The sequence below is a fragment of the Paroedura picta genome, chromosome 1 (assembly GCF_049243985.1).
Source record: "Paroedura picta isolate Pp20150507F chromosome 1, Ppicta_v3.0, whole genome shotgun sequence".
In the NCBI taxonomy this organism is placed as follows: Eukaryota; Metazoa; Chordata; class Lepidosauria; order Squamata; family Gekkonidae; genus Paroedura; species Paroedura picta.
Window position 1 is genome coordinate 131,093,138 of NC_135369.1, and position 21,158 is coordinate 131,114,295.

The 21,158-nt window shown below is 43.1% G+C and overlaps 1 protein-coding gene across 2 annotated transcripts in view; it reads left to right on the plus strand.

Annotated features, from left to right (window-relative positions):
* Nucleotides 1-13,492: 13,492 nt before the first annotated feature.
* Nucleotides 13,493-21,158, plus strand: part of GPR63 (G protein-coupled receptor 63) — a 39,068-nt gene continuing 31,402 nt past the window's right edge. The window contains exon 1 of one of the 2 annotated variants that reach the window (XM_077303848.1): nucleotides 13,493-14,006. The gene's annotated coding sequence lies outside the window, so the exon portion shown is untranslated. Of the gene's footprint in view, nucleotides 14,007-14,037; nucleotides 14,395-21,158 lie in introns of those variants that run through there. The other variant, XM_077303857.1, reaches the window with a different exon arrangement.

A 21,158-nucleotide genomic window follows, 5' to 3' on the forward strand; every position in this document is an offset into this window, starting at 1 on the left:
AAGCCAGTATCCCTTTGGTGAGTGTAATGCAATCAAAAGTGTATAAATGATTCAGTCTCACTGTTAGTCATCCCCTGACAAGATTAAGAAGAAATAAAGCAGGAGGTTATTCAGTTACATCTTATTGGCTGCAGGTTAACATTAGAAATGCACAAAAATAGAAGCACATTTGGCTTCTAATGCACAGATTTTAAAAATGAGCTGTTCATGCATTGTTAAGTCCCATTGATTTCAATGATACAGTCAAGCATGTGGTTAATTTGCCCATGGAAATCAATTGACTCCTAAAGTTTGCCCTTCTGTTTCTAATGCATATCTTTGCTGAACATATATGCATACAGGGGAAGTTGTCAAGTGTTAAAATCTTGTATCAAAAGGATCAACCTTACGTAGGAAGGCTTGTGATCCCAAGATAGCCGATCAATAATTTTATTTGCTCTTTATATAATAGTTAAACAAGTAGTAGACTATACAAACATTATTAGAATTTTGAGGGCGTTATTCGATGGACATTACTCCAAGGAAAGTGCCCTTAGGATTGCATCCTCAGCCTTAAAGCCTGGATGTAGTAATGCATTTTCTAAGTCTGGTAACAGGAACTAATGTTGATATAAAGAGGAGCCCCTCGACTGGAGAAACAGTTCCAGATTTTGCCTCCTAATACATCACAAGATGAACACCAGATAGAAAATATATAAAAATCATTAAGTGTTCTAATCAATGTTTTGACTTACTCAAACTGTGTTATATGCTACAGAATTAATTGGATGACCCTTATCTCACTGATAGAACTTCTTTGTTTGCAGAAGATTCCAGGTTCAATTCCCAGCAACTCTAGTTAAAAAAGGTTAATTTGCAGGGTTTTTATTTATTTCAAAACAACTGGGAAAAAAGAACAAGGGAAAAGAACTTAAAATCCAGCAATGGGCAGAGCAATCCTGTATTGCTGCAGTGGCCGGCCGAGATGCAGCTGCAGTGCCACTAGTTGCCTCCCAAAGAGGATAGTTATGTGGTGGCTGAGAACAGGGACCTGGGCACATGAGAAAAACACAGCAGTCAGTTGATGGGAGGTCCCAAGTGGGTGCTCCTTAGCCCTTGCACCCAGCTTTGCCACAGGGGCCTCACCTCCCTCAGCTCCCAGCCTTGGGAGCCTGGCTGCCTTGGTTCTTCTCCCCATACATCAGCTTTATCTCCTCCTCATATGTAGGGGTGAGATCTTTGACGAGACGTCCTGGGTTGTCATAGGAGCACCCTGACTCTTGGAGATGGGAGCATTACAATGGCAGGTTTTGACCCTGCTCTGTAGGGGTGGGGGTCAGTACCTGGCTGCTACAGCTGCTGCAGCATCCTTGGCCCTCCTTGCTAACCTTGGAGTATGAGTTTGTGGCAGCATACCCACCCTGCAAGTCATCTGGTCACCTGAAAGAGGATTGGAGGCAGTGGGTGGCAGAACCTGTTCCCTACAGCTAGGACCAAGTGGTAGAGGCAAACATGACATGCACTCAATGTCACAGCCACCCACCGCTGTGAGGGGGATCACTGCCCACATGATGGCCGCTGCTCCCAGCAGACTCTCCTTCTCTGCCTGTGTGTAAGGAACACCTTTGGCCATGAGGGCTTGGACATGCATTCAAGTGGGACCGAAGGAATAATTCCAGCGCTTCAGAGGGTACATCTCCAGCCAGATAGCACATGTCAGTGCAGAGAGCTATTCCATGGCTATACATCAGAAGGCATGGCAGCAAGGGGTGGTGGAGCTGCTCCTGGTGATGGCAAGGCTCACATGGTTCCCCACCAATCTGTACAGAAGTGCCTTCTCAGTCTCAGCTGGCTGTCCCCATCACCAGATACTGCAGTATCCATGTCACCCACACATAGGGGAATGTGAAGATGGGCCATCCCACCATGGGAAGGTGTTGATTCTTTGCCCTGGAAGTGGCTATAGACAGTAGGCAATGAGCCACTCACAGAGGGGGTAGGTTGTGTCCAGGTATGGGGGTGGGGGGTGGGGATGCCAACAACATGCATGACCATGATTCTGGCTGCCAGCCAGCTTTGTGCATGCTGTCCTCTTCTTCCTCAGGGCCATGATTCAATTTAGTGTGCTAGTCAAAGCATCAGGTAAGGAAATACATGATCATTGAAGACCAACAGCTTACTACCAAATAAATTATTCAACTTCTTCCACCTTCCTGTACTGAAACTTCAACAGGCATGGTCCATGACCTTTCAAACATATCTTCTTACCCACAACAACTAGAAACTTGCTTTTACTTTTAAAGGTAACGTGATGTTTTGGAAGCTGAAGCCTGTTGCAAGGCTATAGTCAGCATTTCCCCTGTACATTGTTGCATGTGCGTAGCCTTTTATATTCTTCTTAAAAAGGACATCTAACACGACAGCTTCTGTGGCAGACAAGCAACCTGAACTTTCTATTACATCATGTGTGAAATTGGTTTTGTACAAATGTACCCTTTCAGAACAGTTACCATATTCCCTATTGAAGATGAGGGTATTTTCCCTCTCACCTTTAAAACTGTGCATGGCTTACACTAGGCAAGAAAAGAAGCTGCCTTAGAGGGGCATACAGAATGGTCTCTTTTGAACTCTACTTGGTGTGTCCTTGTTGTTAAGAGCCATGTCTACTCTACATTCCCGTTATCACTCAGGAAATAGGTACCAGCCTATGCCATCCCGGTTACCATGGTTTCCATGTGCACAGTGCCTGTTCAGAAAGGAAACAATTAAGCTTAATTTTATATTCACTACTTAAAACACTGCAGACTCCCCCCAGCCCTGGTCTGCACAGGACTGTAATCCAACCTGCATAGAAACATTTCTATCACTTGACTGAGTTGTCTGCTCTTTGAGAATCTTCTTCATTATTAAGTCCCCTCCCCCTCCAGCTACACTGAATGAATTTAAAAATAAGTGCTGCCACAAAGATTTCTTTTTTAAGGAAGGCTGAGTGCTTATGGGATGAGGCTTTTGAAAATTACAGGTTTTGACTCACTGAGAAAACTGACAGAATGAATATTTTAGAATAAGAGCTCAGTGATATCTCCTAATCAGCAGTAGGCTGCAGTTTGCTCATGGCATAGACAAAATTGTGTGGAACTTCTACAGGCATAGGGTTATGATGTCAGAAGCCCTGCATACATCTCTACTAGCAACAAAACTTTGGGGCCTTTTCACATCACTTGGAAGAATTCACACTCTACATAGCTATTATTAGTGTTATAACACCAGTAATAGCTCACACTTTGGTATTCCCCCTATGATTAACTTAGCCATCTATATAGCCACTTTTCTAGAGTATTGTGGGTTTGTAAAGTATTATGGCTATAACCAAACAAGCAATATGTATGCGAATGGTATAACCGGAGCTAGCATTCCAAAGCATTAGTTATCTGCCTCTCACCAAGACCAGCATTGTAAGTGGCACATTACTCTCCACATTGGTGTTCTGGCATTTGGTATACCAGTGGTACGCATGGCTTAAGAAGTGTATCAGTGTTGCAAATAACTTAAACGCTCTGGAAGTGTCTTGCTCTATATTATTATCTGTCTATCTGTTCCTCTATCCTTCTATCCTGCCACTCCTGGGGTCACTGGCTTGTAGTGGCTTACAACATTTTAAAAGACACAATAACATTAGTAACATTAAAACCACCCATAAAATAACTCAGCAGCAGCAGCAACATACAGAAATTAAATACAGTATAAATCACAGTTAGGTTCCAGCGGTGATTTTTTAACAGCATGAGGAGTCAAGGTTTCGAGGAGGGTCCCTAGATGGAATGTGTTGCTATCCTGGCCTCAACCAGACACCTGGCAGAAGAACTTCGTCTTATAGGCCCTGAGGAACTCAGAGATGCACATACAGAGTTCTAGAATCATAGAATCATAGAGTTGGAAGGGGCCATACAGGTCATCTAGTCCAACCTCCTGCTCTACGCAGGATCAGCCCTAAGCATCCTAAAGCATCCAAGAAAAGTGTGTATCCAGCCTTTGTTCTACTACGTAGCAGATGATCTTGGAGAAATCTATAGTGGATCATCAACAGATCGCTCCATATTTGTAAAGGAAAACAAATTGTTGGTGTTAGTTTACAGGAAATAAAGAAATTAAAAAATACAAACATGTTCAGAATTTAAAATTTGCAATATGTACTTTGAAGAATGAAACCTGGGCTTCCACACCACCCATGACAATGGCTTGAAACTACTTCATCTAGGGCCAGCCACAGAGTTAAGCTTTTTAAGAACTTTCTCTCTTTCTGTGTCTCTCTTTGGTAAAAGTAAGCCTTCCCAGATGGGCTGTAGAATAGATCACAGATGATGCCTTGGACTGATTTCATCTGGGAGCTGTAAGTGACAAGAAGTGGTGTGTTCTGTCACTTTCACTTTGAGGCCTGTGATATAATCAAAGGGGTTTTGCTACTGCAGACTAACAGTAACACTCCATTTGGGAATCCCCCCCCCCAGTCCCAGATGAAATGATTGCTGGTCTCATTAACCATAGATAGTCTACTTCAGCATAGTTGTAGTTACAGTAGTAGGAAGAAGAAGTCTGTAGGGTCTTATCCACAGGAAACACTTTCCCTTTTCTACCAGCTTGGTCATGCAAAGATCATATCCGAATGCAGTCTGAATATAAATGTTATATGCATGGATAGGTCCAGTGCAGCATCCCTATCTGTGGAGCTTGACTTTCTCATTGATCCTGCCACAGATCAAAATACCCTCCCAAATGCTGTCCTGAGAAGATAGAGGGCCCCAGGGATAGTATGGAAGGGGGCAAACGCTGGCAGGGGGCTCATGGGAATTGTAGTCCATGAACATCTGGAGGACCACAGGTTGAATACCCCTGCTCTACCTCACAGCCCTGGTATCCCTTGGAGGTCTCCCATCCAAATGCTAGCCGGTGCTGAGCCCTGCTGAGCTGCTGAGATCTTCCTCTTTGTTACCTAATGAATTCAATTTAATCCAGATTTTCATTTGTTTATTGTATTTTAACCACAACTTGTACAGAACCCTGAGCTGGCCTGCTGGGAGGGTGGTCTAAAAATCAAAGAAACAAATAAATTCTTTAGTTAGGTATAAACTGTTGTCACAGGTTCCTGAGTCTCCAAGCCCCAGGTAAAGGAAGTTCTTCTGGCTGGCAGCCTCACATGAAAAATGAAGCAGTAAGCTGTAATGGTAGAATTCTGGACTCTGTCACTACCCAATGCAGGCATTAATTTTGTATAGTAAAACCAGCACAGCAGGAAGCCACACTTTCATCCAATCCCTCAGCTTTTTACAAGGGGAGTATTCCCTAACTGTGCCTGCCACATAGTTCAATCCATTGTAAGATAGAGAAGCTGCCCAAGAGGAGTGTCTTCCCATGAGGGTGAAGACTTTTCAAAGAGGCATTTTCACACCACCCATAGCAATGGTTTGAAATGAAATAATTTCCATAAAGCTTCCTTAATTTTGAACCATAGCCCCTTGGGAAGAAGTGAATGGTAACTTTTACTCATTAACATCACGAATAAATCAGTATGATAAAATGCTTGAGCATTACTCTTTGCACAGAGTTACCATGTCTCAGGCTTCTGCCTGGGCAATAGTTTTTTTTTGGGGGGGGGGCGGGGAGGGGGAGAATCATTATCAGAGGAGCAGGTTGAAATGTCCACACCCCTGAGGGCTTCTTTTAATACTTCTGTGTGATGCTTGCTTGACGTAATTACTGCAGATACAGAGTGAAGAGGGGGAGCAATAATCTTGCATTAAGAGCTCTGCAGCGTTTTCATTCAGCATATACTGGAAGTGTTGAATTTTCATAGAGAGTATCCAGTACAGTTCCCACTGGTGAATGGAAATACTGGGTTGGATCCAGCTGTAACTTTATACAAATGGAAGGTATTTGCACTGGCAGAACTGAGCTCTTTTGCCTTGCCTCTCTTATTGTCTACTGCGGTCCCCAAACTATTGGTCCTGTGGGGAACCATCAGGAACAGCATGAAAGGTGAACTGGGTGGGTCTGTAGGACAGAACCTGAAAAAAAATCACTCCCTTTTCTTTGGCACAAAATCACTGCTGGACTCTGATGACTATTCTTAATAATGCAATCATCGCTACCTAATGCATTTCAAGATCTAGGGGGCTGGAAACCGGACAATCCTATATTAACATACTGAACCATCGAATAGGATTTGAGGGTGGAAAGCAGGCAGTGTGGTATTGCTGAAGGAACTCTTCTCTTTCTCACTAGATCCATGTACATCAACATACACTTGGCTCAGTTTCTTCAGAAAAGCATCACCTTCAGCTGTTGCTATGGTGCTTAACTTTTTAAGTGTAGAAACTGCCAAAACTTCCTCGGAACAAGAAACTGCATTGTCAGAAGTTAATTAATAGCTCTTTTCTATTAAGGCACTGCAAAGCAGCTGTACTCCAACTCTCTGATCCTAATGAAAGCAAGTGCCTAATTCCCATGATGCCATGTTAGATCCTAGCATAGCAATTCCACTTAATTCACAGACCCTTGCTAATTTAATCTAATTTGAGGATTGGTTCCAACATGTGCTGCTCTTTTGACCATTCTTTTGACCCGTCTGGGGAAGGAGCACTAAGATTTCCAGTGCAAATGTTCTGATTCACAGAAAGGTGGATTCTTATTGATTGCAAATTACTTTCCCTTTTTATTGTAATGCAGTTGTACTGTTAAAAGAAAACACTTTCCCACTGTTTATCTCTTGCATTTTGCTACAGACTGTTGTAACTTCTAAAGTCTCTCCTATACAATGGCAAACAGTTTTAGTTAAAGCTTGGTAGAATACCTTCATCAACAGATCATTCTCCTTGGTATGTAAATCGCAGATAAATTTCTAATATGGCACAGAACAGAGGTTACTAAGGGAGTGGAGAGAATAGTTGTGAATTTCCCGCATTGTGCAAGGGAATGACCCTTGAGATCCCTTCTGGCTCTCTGTTTCTCTCAGGCACCTGAAACAAAGGGAAGTTACTGTGCTGTAGCATCCTTATTTTATCAGATCAATGTAACCTTTATTTTTCTTGCTTTTATTATGAGGGTAAGACACATTTGATCTTATACTCAATCAGCTGCTGGATGCTTGGCTGGAGGGTGACAGCTAATTGTTGGGCCAGTTCCCCCACTGAAGGGGGTCTCACTTGCTGAGTGGTCATTCTTCCTGCCCTAGGTAACTGAGGCTACCCTATGATTCCATAGCAGGGAATTCGCTGATGGAGCTACCGCTAGTAGGCTAGAGAGGGTCTGAAAACACATTTAGCAGCAGAGAAGGCGACAAAGGACACCATTGCTGCCTTGGTGTCCACGGTTTGTGCCATCTGTCCATAGCATTGAGTCTGAAGGGTCAGGTGGTATAGGGCATTCCCCCACCAAGGACACCAGTGCTGCCATGGGACCAGCAGCACATCAACGGTATCCAGCAGAGGATGTCATAACCTTAGACCAGGAGGTGATAAGAGTCACCTGGGCTACCTTGTTGAAAGTGTCCCTCATTGCAAACACTGGATCATGGTGGGTAGCTGGACCTGGCCTTTCCTGCACTCTGTCTGATAGCAATCAGTGGGGCAGCCACATCCTGCAGCCTGGCCAGGATGTGGGGGGCACGGATAGTGGGTCCCACTCTTCTGTGCTGCAACCATGCCCCCATTCCTTCTCACAGGCTCATTTCTCATGGCCATACTGGCAATCCTGCACCATATGGAGCCCTAGCTGGACCCAACTGTCCAGCAGCACCTAGGCAGGGATCCTGGTGTCCTTACAAGACACAAAGCAGCATACATGCAGCCTACTGTTAGTGACCATGGAACTGCCACATGGGCTCTGAGGAATAAGGGGAAATCAGTATGAGGTTGTCCTTGAGGCTTTGCTGAGTGCAGGGAAGGAGGGTGGTGTGTCCAGACTAATTAGAGGCACTGTGCAATCTGGATCATCATTCCTCCAGGACGCATCTCCCCTTCCCCATCATTTTGTGCCCTGCTCCTGATCCCAAATCCAAACCAAGAAAGTGTAGCTTTTTAAGTACTATTTAATCACAAGTCTTCATTCAGTACTCCAGAATATATGTGCTCCTCATCCACGCCAGCTGGTTTTCTGAGCAACTTGCTTAAGATTAAGCACCAAAGACAGAATGAAAACTGTTAAGACTTCCAAATAGTAATAACAGTAAAAACATCTTTATTGGCATACAGCAAGGATAAAACACATACAAAAATAATATTTTGCAGTATGTTAAGTACCTATCACGCACTAAAAAGGGATAAAAGACTAGGCAAAGCAAACATAGTTGGTTTTGCTAGAAGTAATTTTCATATTTCAGTCAAGCAGACAGATGTTTTTACACATCTTTTTTAGTCAGTGACTATACTGATGTGAGTTTTAGAAGATTAGATCTGCATTTTTAGTAAGAGGGCCAGTACTAGACCAACATACATTTACTCAGGATGCAAATCTTTGCTAAATACACAAAAGGTCAATGATTGCTTGGTTCTTCCAAAAATCCAGAGCCTGCTGACTGTTATTTCCACTGCAATCCTAAACAGAGCAGCTCCCTTCTAAGGCAAATTACTTCAATGGACTCAGAAGAATTTGACTATCCAGGATTGCACTATTAGGCAGACAACAGTTGAATTATGTTAATTGCCCATGACATGGCCCTTCAATTTCTTTTGTACAGCCGTCATAATTAGGCAGGGTATGACACATTTATTGCAGTTGCCACTGTCTCTACTCTTTCCCGTGTCCTGCTGGAATGTGTAGCCAGCTTGGGAGAAGAGTGAGGTTTGGCTACAATAAAAAAAGCTGTATGAATCCCCCTTGGTTTGAAGGTAGACTCCCCCCCCCCAGCAATTCTTTATATATGACAGAGCAGTGGGGGGGAGGGGGAGGGAGTAGTCCTGGTAGTTCCAGGCAGTTCAAAATGAGAGACCACCTCTTGCTCTGAATCCTTTACAACATAGGAGTGGTCTGTTGTGGGCAGCTGGAGGCATGTGGTCTCCTGAAAGTTTTCTGGGTTTTGTTGGCTGACTGATGACTGCATTGACAGATTCCTCTTCCCTCCGACATATAATAATCCCCCCTTAAAAAAAAAACACTGTTTGACTAAAGCACTGTTGCCAGAAACAGCCCTTTCAAGTCATTTTCTGTTCTGGCAAAAAAAGACCATCTGTCTCCAACAGAGCAGCCTGGTCAAGTACTTCATATATGTTAATTCAGGGATCAATTGTGCAAGTGTGTAATGTAAGCACTTATTGTTATCTCATGTTGCAAATAGAGGAGATGAGGTTCACGAATACTGCCAAAAGGACACGTCACATATTGTACTCTGTCTATCCAGAGTATATTTCTGTGATAATCATTGCACATGATGCCTGAGGATTTGAGCACAGATAGAGTGCCTTTCCTTCATTAATAATATATCTGGCATAATAGATAAAATTCTGTAACTTTTTAAAAGCAATTAAAATTCCATCTTAATTCTATAACTTTTAAAAAGCAATTAAGAGTCCATCTTGCTCATCCAAATAAAGCAAAGGCAGAATCTGAGAATACCCTACAAAACACATTAGTATTGTTACTTTGGGTATTTATGTTGTGACCGACAGCAGGGGTAGTTAACCTGTGGTCCTCCAGAGGTTCATGGCAGGGGCTCATGGAAATTGTAGTCCATGAACCTCTGGAGGACCACAGGTTGACTACCCCTGACCTACAGTATACAAATAACTTCATAACTGATTAGTTTAACGTCCAGTTTTGAAAGATATTTAGCCCCCTCACCCCCAATCTAAAATGTTGAGAACATTATAGATGACATTTCTGAAACTGACAGTGCACTCCTAAATGGAGTTTAATCCCCCAATGCCTATTTACTTCAATGGATTTAGGAAGTTAGAACTCTGATTGGGGATTGCATTATAGGCTGGCAACACTTAAGAATGACTGGGAATGTTGTTAGTGCTATTCCTCTTACCCTTGTAAGTAGTTTCAAAGTCAGCACTTTGGCAATTGACAGAACAAACTTGATCCTTTGTGTGCAAGCATAACAATGCCCAGTGTTAGGACTGCCTCTCATCTATCTATTTTTCAGCTGAGTGTTATATCAACACTTGAGGAAATACCTAACTACTTGTGCACAGTGCTAGCTTTTTTTTTAGTTTATACTGTAAATAAAAAGCAAGGCAGAGGAGAGTTCATTTTGAGCCAGGATTCACACTGGCCAGCTTGGTATAGTGGTTAAGAGCAGCAGACCCTAATCTCAAGAATCAAATTGATTACCTACTCTTCTACATGAAGCCTGCTGGATGGCCTTGGGCCAGTCAGTTCTCTCAGAGCTCTCTCAGTTCCACCTACCTCACAAGGTGTCTGCTGTGGGGAGAGGAAGGGAAGGAGACTGTAAACCAGGATATACAAACCAATGCTGCTTCTTCCCGTGACCTTCCTCATACATCTGCATGATCTCTTATCAGGGAAGCACATGTGGACAATAGGCAACATGGAGGAAATTGTTTTAAAAATCCAAAGCAATTTGAATCCAAGTTTTCCTCATTAATAAACCTTGCATTGATATTCAAAGAAAATTTAACGTTGGAGCATCCAAGGATCTGGAAACTGCGAGGTAAGGCAGCATGAAATTCAATTTTACTCCTGATTATGAGGATTTTAGTGGGGAAATTGCACACTATTTTGGATATTTATCAGCACACCAGTAAACAGTATTGCAGAAATGGTCATAAAAGCCCTAGTAATAAGAGCAACAGTTGTGATTAAGATGAGAACTCACATTTGTAGTAACTTATCTGTTAGTACTTTTATGCAATACAGGTGCAAACCTGGCCAAGTTAAGCAATTTCAGTGCTTAAATCTTAAATCTCATCCATTGAAGTCACTGGGGAAAGTGCATAAGTCTGGCTGAATCAGGCCCTAAATATTCACACGATTGCTGATCACATAATCTCTGAAAAGATACTATAAAGAATATTGGAGGACATTATCAGGATAGATCATTCCTTCATACTCTCTGTCTGTGCTTGGCATAGGTTATAAACTGAACTGGCTTCCATTGTTAGAATCATATTGGAATCAGAACCGGGTCTGCAGAATCATTTGTTGATTACCTCTTGAGAAGACGGAGTGTAATGAGAATCCCTAAGGCAATCAGAAGTTGCAAAGAGGCCATTTATCAGAGTTCCAATAAACTTCTTTCTAGCGTGTCGGCAAAAAAGAATTTCTAGGAGCTAAACACAATGTGCTGTCCAAAAGAAGGGCAAAATTGCTCAATGTCAGATTTTCATTTAGTCTTACTAAGAGCATCTTCACTAAACATCTGCATGGAGGCATCTACATAAGCATTTCATGTTTGGCCATTCATTGGAAAACAAGGAGCATTTTTTTTTTACAGAAATTGAGGATGCAGGGAAGGGGAATGTAACACTGAACCATCTCTGGCCTCACTGTGCTCCATTGTGTTAATAAAAGGCAATACACTGATAATTGTTTCAGTGCCCCCTTGGTATTAAGCTGCAGCTTGATTACTTCATCTCTCCTGCCTCCTCCATCTAGAGGTAGGGGTAGGGGTTGGGGGTAGAGGAGGGTTTCTGCCATGTTGTTGGTCTACTGTATCTGCATTTTTTGTCCATTTTAATATGGGGGTTTTGACTGGCCATCTGTAACCCACCAAGAGCCTTCTTGGAAGTGGTGGGTAATAAATTAAATAATAATAATAATAATTCTTTGGGGGCAGTCCAAATGAATGTGAACATTCTTTGAATGTTGCCAGAATCACTCTAACTTGGATAGCCCAGGGTAGCCCAGTCTCAGAAGCTAAGCAGGGGTGACCCAAGTCAGTATTTGGGTGAGAGGGTCAGTATGCAGAAGCAAGCAATGGCAAATATCCTCTGAATGTCTCTCACCTAGCAAACCCTGAGAGGTTGCCATAAATTGGCTGTGACTGGACGGGGAAGGGGTGAGCCAACATAACTGAGAATATTATTTTACCATAAAGCTAATACATGAGCTTCCTTTGCATTTATTTCCTGTGTTCAGCTACTAGAAAAATAAAGCTTTCCTAGGCAGGTCTCCTTGGGAAGTTAGTTCCATTACACCCAGAAAAGTGTTTTTAGGATTGCACTGTATTGTTCCAATAGTTGCAGTTGAGAATAGTTCTGAATCTTAACAATATTCCAGGTTCTTAGTACTTGGACCATGTCCAAAGAACCTTGCTGTCACCTGCAGTCTAATAGCAAGTGTCTTTATTCCTCTTTCTTCCTGTTAGCCAGTGTGGTGTTCTAATTTGGCTTCTAATCTGATTTCTAATCTGGCAAACTGGGTTTGATTCCCCACTCCTCCTCCACATGCAGTCAGCTGGGTGACCTTGGGCTCCTGTTAGAGCTGTTCTCACAGAGCAGCTGTCAGAGCTCTCTCAGCCCTACTAACCTCACAAGGTGCCTGCTGTGAGAAGACGAAGAGAAGGAGATTGTAAGGCACTATAAGACTCCTATAAGAGTAGTGAAAAGTGAGGTGTAAAAACCAAACTCTTCTTCTTAGTGGGTAGCCAGAAATGCTTTAACGGTGTGTGGCAGTAGGGAATGGCAGTGGCATTCTGGGCCTCACCAACAGTCTGAGTGAGATTCTCATTTACCATCTTGTGCATACAAGTTATTTTATTGACTGTCATGACAATTACTTCTTGAATAACCAGCACAAGAGGGGATGAATTAGGAGAATGAATGTCTCCCCCACCCCATTCCAAATAATGGAAGGACAACTCCAGGACTGGACTACTGAATGGCATTATGTGCACACTAGTAAATAAGCCCGCTGCAGTCTTAATGACAAACTCCGATTGTCAGTCCGGGGGAAGGGGCCTATGGGCACCCTTCCTCATCACGGACAGGGCCCACCTTTGGTGCCCTTAACAAAATATTTTATCTGCTCCGCTAGGAGCGGTTAAAGATAAAGATGGAAGGAATGCCTTTGCATTTTATGATACCTGTACATAATTCTAGCAATCAGAGCCAGTAGGGTATAGCAAAGTTTGACTAGAGTTCCATATCCAAATATCCCTGGAAACAGCCACTCCCCCCGCACTAAGCTACCCTAACAGACCGTTGTGCCCATTAAATACATACTGCCTTGGGATTTTTGGAGAGTGGGAGAACAAAGCCTAGGGAGACAGCAAACGAGATTTGCTGGAAAACTCCACCTTACACAAACGCCCCGTAATCTTATTGGCCGTGATTTGTTTCCCTAAAATGGCCAACGAGACCCCGAGTTGGCCATGTCCAAAGCCAGGCGACTCCTTGTCCAACCGAGGTCCCTGTTCTTCAAGGAAAAAGCCGCAGGCGCTCCCGCGCTCTTCCCACGCCGCTGCGCACGCACAAGCCCGGGGGGCTCCCTCTCCCTCTCCCTCTCCCTGGCCCGAGCGCCAACTCCCGCTGCAGCCCCGATCCTAGCGCGGCCCTTGCCGAGGAGCCTTCGGAGCGGCCAGCCGGTGCCTTCGCCACCGGAGCAAGATGCTCTCCAGGAGAGCGCGCTAATTGGCTGGCGCGCACGCCGGGGACCCCCGTGGCTCCGCCCCTCTCGGCCTGGGACGCCGCCCCGAAGGCTGGCGACGGCAGAAGCCCCGGAGGCTGGCGAGAGTTCGGCGAGGGGAGCGGCCGGGCGCCTGTCGCCTTCCTCCCGCGTGCGATCTGTTCGGGGAGCGCTCATGGCACGCTGCGGGGAGGGACAAGCGGGCTGCGCCGGGCGGTGAGCAGGCAGGGAGACCCCCGCGGCTTCCAGGCAATGCTCCTCACTCGTTGCCGGGGTTGTCTCCTCCTCCTCCGCCGCCGCCGCCCGGCTTTGAACCTTTTGTTCTCTCCGGTTTGGGGTCGAACCGAAGTGCTGCAGCCGCGTCTCTATCAGGAAAGTTCCAGGAGGAAATCGGCTCGGGCTTCCCTCGGGGATCGGCGGGGCGTTCGGCCGCTGTGCTCGAGGTGAGGCGGATAGCCCAGGTGACGGGGGGAAACGGGAGGGGGACGTTGGGGCTAGATCGCCCAGGACTTTGCGTCTCAAGGTTTGGGGCCCTTGAGGAGGACAGCCGGCGCCTGAACCTGGCGGGCCCGCGGAACCTGGACTTACCTTGGAGCTGGTGGTCACGCACCTGTGGGCAGGCACGCTGCTCGGGGTCTTCTCTTCCAAACTCGTGGCTCTTCTCGAAATCCGTATCCAGGCATTTTCCGAAGGAGGACTGCTGGGGCTGAAGCTTGCCTGCCTCTCCCACCCCCTAGATGTGTGAGAGATGCCTCGGTCTGCGCTCTAGTGAGCATAAAGGCGGGTTATGCTTTGATGCTGTCCGGGTCTAAGCCCTGGCATCCACAACAGGTTGGTAAACCCCAGCCTCAACTTAAGCGCTGCTTGAATGCTAGCAACCACTTGGAGTTAATGGCAGCAGATGAGCAATGGGAGACATTTTTTTGGAACCTTTATTCCTACATCTGCTAGGACCCTTAGAAAATTGTTTTGGAATGTAAATAGGTAAGGTAAGCCACAGTGTGTGCGTGCCCCCCTCCTCCCCTTGGCCTACTGGATGTTTGTGCTGTTTGCCCAGTGGGAGGCTTTGAGCCCTCCCCTAGATCTCTGTTCAGGTGCAGAAGAGTACTCGGATTTTTCTTGACAGTAGGCCAGTATAGACAGTCAACCTACCAAGTGGCTTCCTGTGTTCTCTGTCAGGTTGTCAGTTGGCCAATTCTTTCATAGAATTGGAGTGATAGAAAGGTTTTCCCTCCCGAAAATTAATTCAGCATGTACTCCCTCTTTGTCCTGTGTATATTAAATCCAGGGCATTGAGTCTGGAAGTATGGTGGCCATATGAATGTGCATGCATTATGTAGAAGGATTTCAACTATATCTGTTGGTGTTTGTAAAGTGCCGAAAAGTTGTGTTATAGTTAGAAAGGAGAAAAGCTGCCCATTGGGGCAAATGAGTTCCCTTATCAGGCTGAAAACTATTAAGGTGATTTTGTTAACAGACTGTTTTAAGATGCTCGCTTAATAGTTGCCCAAATCATTGGAGCTTCTTCCTCCCCCTAATTCCTGACTTTCAGATTTAAAATTAAAGATTATAACCAAACAATTTGATTAACTGATTGTGACAAAAATTGAAATAACCCACTACCTTTATGCCAGCCATTATAAAAGTATATGTTTAGAAAACATATACTTTTATAATGGATTTATGATAGCATTATATAGATATACCTGATAATTGCTTATTAGGTGATGGGTATTTTTAAATATAAAGCTGTGAATGATGTAGCTGCTGAAGGAGCCAGTATGACTGGGAGCCAATGTGATGTGGCTAAGAGCAAGGACTATAATCTAGGTTTGATTACCCACTCCACATGCAGCCAGCTGGGTGACCTTGAACTAGTCGCAGTTCTGTTAGAGCAGTTCTCCTAAAGCTCTCCCAGCCTCACGTACGTTACAGGGTATCTTCGTGGGGAGAGGAAGGGAAAAGGGACTCTACTCCATCGGGTAGAGAAAAGAGGGGTATCAAAAAACAGTTCTTCTGTTCCTATAGAAAAAAGATGTCTTAGTTATGAATTTATTTTCTGTATTGCTCCTATTCCTGTTCTTCCCACTGGAATTAAATCAGCTGCATCCTTACTCCAGTTACTGCCTTATCCTATACATGCTTATTTGATAGTCCCACTGAGATAAATATGCTTAAGATCTCTGACTCTGAGAAAGAGATATGAATTTGTGATAATCTCTTCTGAAATCAGAAAGAACCTTCCACTGTCTTTATGCTCTCAAAATGTGAATGTATTTTTGAAGATTTGTGTTATGCCAAAATTAGCACAACTGCAATCTGTACTACTTCCAAATAGCTAACTGCAAGTTATTTCTCACTTATTGCTTTCCAAATTCCTCCCTGGAGACGTTACAATAATACTGCAGTAAGCTGTTGCAGAATTTTCCATACAATGTATGACTGCATTTAATATATGGGCCCTGGGTTAGACAAACTGATGGGCATATGTGTGTACACACTTGCACAGACACATCTTTTCTGTTTAATGCCTTTGTTTCAAGAGGTAGTTACTTCAAGGAAAAGAGTCAGTGTCTTCCTTGCTGCTCGGGGAATATTTTATTTGTGCTGCTTTTTACAACCAGTGCCAATTTGGAATGCTTTGAGAAGTTAAATAATAAAAGGCAGCTTGCAAAAACAATGGAGAAACCATGACAGAACTCTATTTTAAAATATGCCTGCACTGCTTATGACCCCCTGAGCCAAATGCAGCTTTGTGTCAAGTATCTTCCAGGTGCTTAACAACATTCCCACTCAGTTTTTGTGGTCTTTGGTATTAGAACCGTGATGTTTAAGTCCCTGATGGGTGCTATATTTGGCTGTATATAACTTTGTGTGTCTCAAGTTATGCAGATGTGTGAGAACAGTCCATAACTATTTTGTGTCCCCCCCCCCCCCAATCTATCCAGTAAAAAGTTGAGGGAATTTATGGCAAGCCAGACATGGTATTTTTTCTCTGGAGGAATTCACTCCTTTTTATACAATAATGGTTTCTTCTATTGCGTTTGAAGGCTACACAGTACATGCTAAATTGTGTAGTAAAGACAGAATAAGACACTGAAGTAATATAGACCAGAGTGTGAAAACCACTTCCTTGGCAGTGATATCTTGCAAGTAGTGTCAGGACTATAGCCATGAAGCCTTCACATATTGAATGGACTGTCTGAATCTCTTTAATAAGTGAAATAGGTGTTTCCAAGGATATTTTGAAGACTTAAGCTCCGCCATGTGCTTCATGTAAACATACTTCTATTAATTGGTTAACAAATGTAAACTGTCCTATCAATGTAAGATAGATATAGATATTGTTAAGGAGTGTATCTGGGTTCCTGTCTAATCAGGAGGTAGAGCTGGGTGTCATCTGCATATTGATGTCATCCAAGCCTGAACCCCCAGACCAGCTGGGTAACAGGGTGCATAAAGATGTTGAAAGAATCATGCCTTGTGGCACCCCACATTGGAGGTGGACTCAGCCCAACTGTGTTTCCCCAACAGCTACCCTTTGTCTGCAGCTCTAGAAGAAGATCAGCCATTGAAGGACTTTCCCCTGTATTCCGGTGCTGGTGAGGCGTTGAGCTAAAAGCTCGTGGTCAGCTATGTCAAACGCTGTCATAGGTGTGGCTCTGAAATTTTAATATAGAGTCTGTTTCTAGAAACCTGATTCTGAATTATGATAAATGTCCCTTTCGCCTTATTTCCATAAAAAGTAGGGGGATGAAGCTCCACTGTGACATGTCTTTAAAGACAATGGTTTGGATCTCATCTAGAATCTCTGTAAGTGCAGAGGGTGTGTGTGTGTTTTTGTTGCTAGTATCCCCCCCTCTCCTGGAAAACATCTCATTTCCCCACCAAGCTATACCTAGTGGTCCCCCATCCAGTGGGAGCAAGATTTTCAGGGGTGTTTTAGGTTGCTACACAAGGGGGAATTGATAACACTTGTCTGCCGTTGCACCATGGAAATTATACCTGGGATACAAGCTGGTAAAATTATGAATAATAAATGGCATATATTGTTGATACTTCACATCAGCTGTTTCTTCAGGTGTGCTGCAACATAAAGGATTGTACCAATGGTGGAGCTGCAATGCTACAGTATGTGGAGCTGTCATGTCTAGACTGGTGGATTTAACTATGAAAAATGTGGATTCTGCATCCTGAATGTTGATTTGTGTTATGTTACCAGTTGGGCCTGGAGAATGGTTAAAGGACACAAGGGACTGTTAAAGCTAAGCAGGTCTCAAACTAGTCACTGTCTGGGTAGAAGATTCTCAATACGTCCCAGACTAAGTAGTTTTGAGAACAGTAGGATAGGGGTAGTAAATAACTGCAATACTGTCTAGGTTTATGTTCTCAAAGAGTTTGTATCTCTTTTAAGCAAGAAGTTTGACCAGGAGTTTTAAAAACATAATGCTTCCTTGTCCTAGTTCTCCAATTTTATACAAAAATAGGCTTAGTTGTGTAATTTTTTAAGTTAATTTTCACCACAAATCATTATGAAGTGGGCAGAGAAAGAAGTTTGGGGATGCATCTGGTACTGCACAGTCCTATCATAAGCTCCCCAAACTTTTGCACATGTGGTGTAGTGGCCTCTAATTTGGAATCCGGGGTTTGGTTTCTCAGACCTCAAGGCTGGGTTGCCTTGGGCTAGTCACTCAGCTCCACCTACCTCACAGGGTGGTGAGAGGAAGGGAAGGCGATTGTAAGCCACTTTGAGACTCCTTTGGGTTGAGAAAAGTGGGATATAAATACTAAAACATCTTGTTTGACTGCATGGGGAGATTTTCAAATTATTTAGTTAATGTATACACTGAATTGTTAGGGAAAGGAATAGTACTAATACTATTAGTACTGGGCCTGCAAAATGGAGCTCTTCCGCCAGGTCTATGGGTAAGGGCAGGTGATATGGAGGATTGACCCCCCCCCGGTCAGCTAGCAGCGAGCCTTATGATCTGACCCTCTTTCCATCTCTTCACAGATGGAGGGAAGGGGAGGGAAGAGTTTTTTTCTGGACTTCTTACTGCCATGTTGTTGGGCTTTATTGTACTTGTCCGTTTTTACTGGGATTGCATTGGACGTCTGTAACCTGCCATGAGCCGGTTGGGGAGTGGCAGGTAGTAAATTGAAGAAATAATAATAAGAACAACAACATTAATAATAATAATAGTGTTAAACCATAATGTGCCCATTTTACAAAGCAACCTGAATTTCCATCTGCCAAGCTTTCAACATATGTTTCCTGCGATTGTTGCTTGAAATAGTTGTGTTTATGCCTAGGCAAGAAATAAATGCTATTATCATAATGCTTTAAAAGCAATGTTTTAGATTGCACTTCTTTTTGTGAGACTTGTGCAGGAGATATATTGAGTTCTGGGTCTGTACATTATTCATATATACTCTTATTCTCTTATACAAATAAGAGTGTATAGGCATCCATTCCTAAACATTCAGAGCTTAAAATAATTAAACAAAAGAATGACTTTCTTTACATTGTTAGTTAAACTTCTGCATCAGTTTTCAAAATAGGCTAGATATCTGTCATTTCTATCTTTGTAAACCGCTGTAAGCTGGCCTGGCTGAGAGCAGTGGCCAATAAATCACAACAGAATTATATGAATAAAAATTTAAGTCCTATGGAGTCAAAGCAAAACTCTGAATAGCTTAAAATAGGCTTACCAGACTAGTTCTGAACTATATAGCTAAGATCTTGACTTGTAAATGCAGCTAGAGTAATTGGCCAGTCAGCTGATTTGTGGATATAAAATGGGAATTACAAACCTAAATCTAGTAATGTTCCATTTAACTCAGCAGTGGTTTATATATATGGACACAGACCTCCAGCTGTCCGTTCAAAACACAGAAATATTTTCCCCATAATTTTTTCTTGACTAAGAAAAGCAGCCTTTCATAAATCCATAAGAGGGTTGTAAATTCACTTTAGGTGTATGCATTTAAGTCCAGATTCCATTTTAAGGCAGATTATTTTATTATTTATAGCTAAAACATAAGACAAAATTCTAAAACCCCATTCCTAACAATCATCATCTTAAACAGGCTGCGGGAGAGTGAACCCATCTGAAGGGGGATAGAATACTTTTAGATGGGATGGATTAAAATGCCATTTATTTCCCTTTCAGATCTTTTCTTTATATTTTATACCTTCGGGAGAATTTCTTGTCTGTGCAGTACATCTTGTGAAAGAATAGGCCATACCATATAGCTTTTGATTTATGAAGAACTACTATGTATGCCTTGCTTGTCCTCTGCTGCAAAGTTTGTTAAGTCCCTAGAGCCACATAGTCCCCCCCCCCCCAGAGCCTTGGAACCTCCATCACAAGTGTGTGATGGGTGTTATGTGGAAAAGGCTTGTGACAGCTAGAGGGAAAATAAGCTGAAAGCTGGTGGCCCAGACTTGTAGAGCTATTTGAGGAGAATGAGGCTGGAACTTTAAGGAAGCACTGTGAAGAGTCTGTAGCTAGAAAGGTTGCAACTCTATGTTAACTTTACTTAATTTAACTCCCACTGAACTTCTTCAGAGTAAATCTGCATAGGATTTGGCTGAAAAATTCCCATGGATATCTTGCAGGTCTATTGTATCAGAGCTTGATTTTGCTTCTTGGAATAAGAGGTGTGAAATGCAATAGGGCTTGTTCTATATTAATAAATGCTTCTCTTCATCCTATATGTTGCTTTGCATGAAAAAAAAGGTCTAAATTAGGAATGTGCTGTTATCTGGAAGCTACTGAATCATCCTTAAGAACATATTATTTCAGTAGCATCTGTTGGCCAAATTAGAGGAGACACAGTGAGATGCATAAGTGGGTCTTCCTGTTTAAAAAAAATGGTTAAAAGATATCGACGGTCAAATTCTGGTCAAAATCTGCACTGTAGGAAGTTAATCCTTTGTTATTTAGAAAAGGTATATGCTGCTCCTTCAGAGACCTGCAAGAATCCTTCTTGCACCATACCACAGTGTGACTTCAAATGGTAACCAGGACATACTGTTTATCCTATTGGAATTTACAAGTTATTTACATGTTGCCTATATGTTTACCACCACTGGAACAAATTGTAGCTCCAAGAATCAATTTGAAGTGGCAGTGTGGGATGGGAGGAAGGAATAGCCCTGTTACATTCCCAATCTGAATCTGGGTGAAACGCATCTATTTTTTTAGAAATAAAAACTGTTCAGGAATCCATAGATGTCATGGCATTTTGTGTAGTGCCCATTAAAACGGTGTGTGTGTCTGTGCATGCTAAAATATGTAGAGAGAAGAAGATACAAATGTCTATGCTTCAGAATGGTCCTGGTGATCTGTCTCTCTGGGGCTTTCACCTAGATCAAGGTTTTGTGAAACCCTGAGGTTTCTTGATGGCCCTGGAAGGGTTTCCTGAATGGGTGGGTATTAATTAATTTTGCATATATTTCTTAAATTTTAAAAATATTTATCTGGTGATATGAGTATATATGGTCATGCTGACTTGCCCCCCCCCCTTCCAAAATGGACAATGATGGGCCTGGAGAGGGTTGGAAGGGGAGGGGCCATGGGTGGGCATAT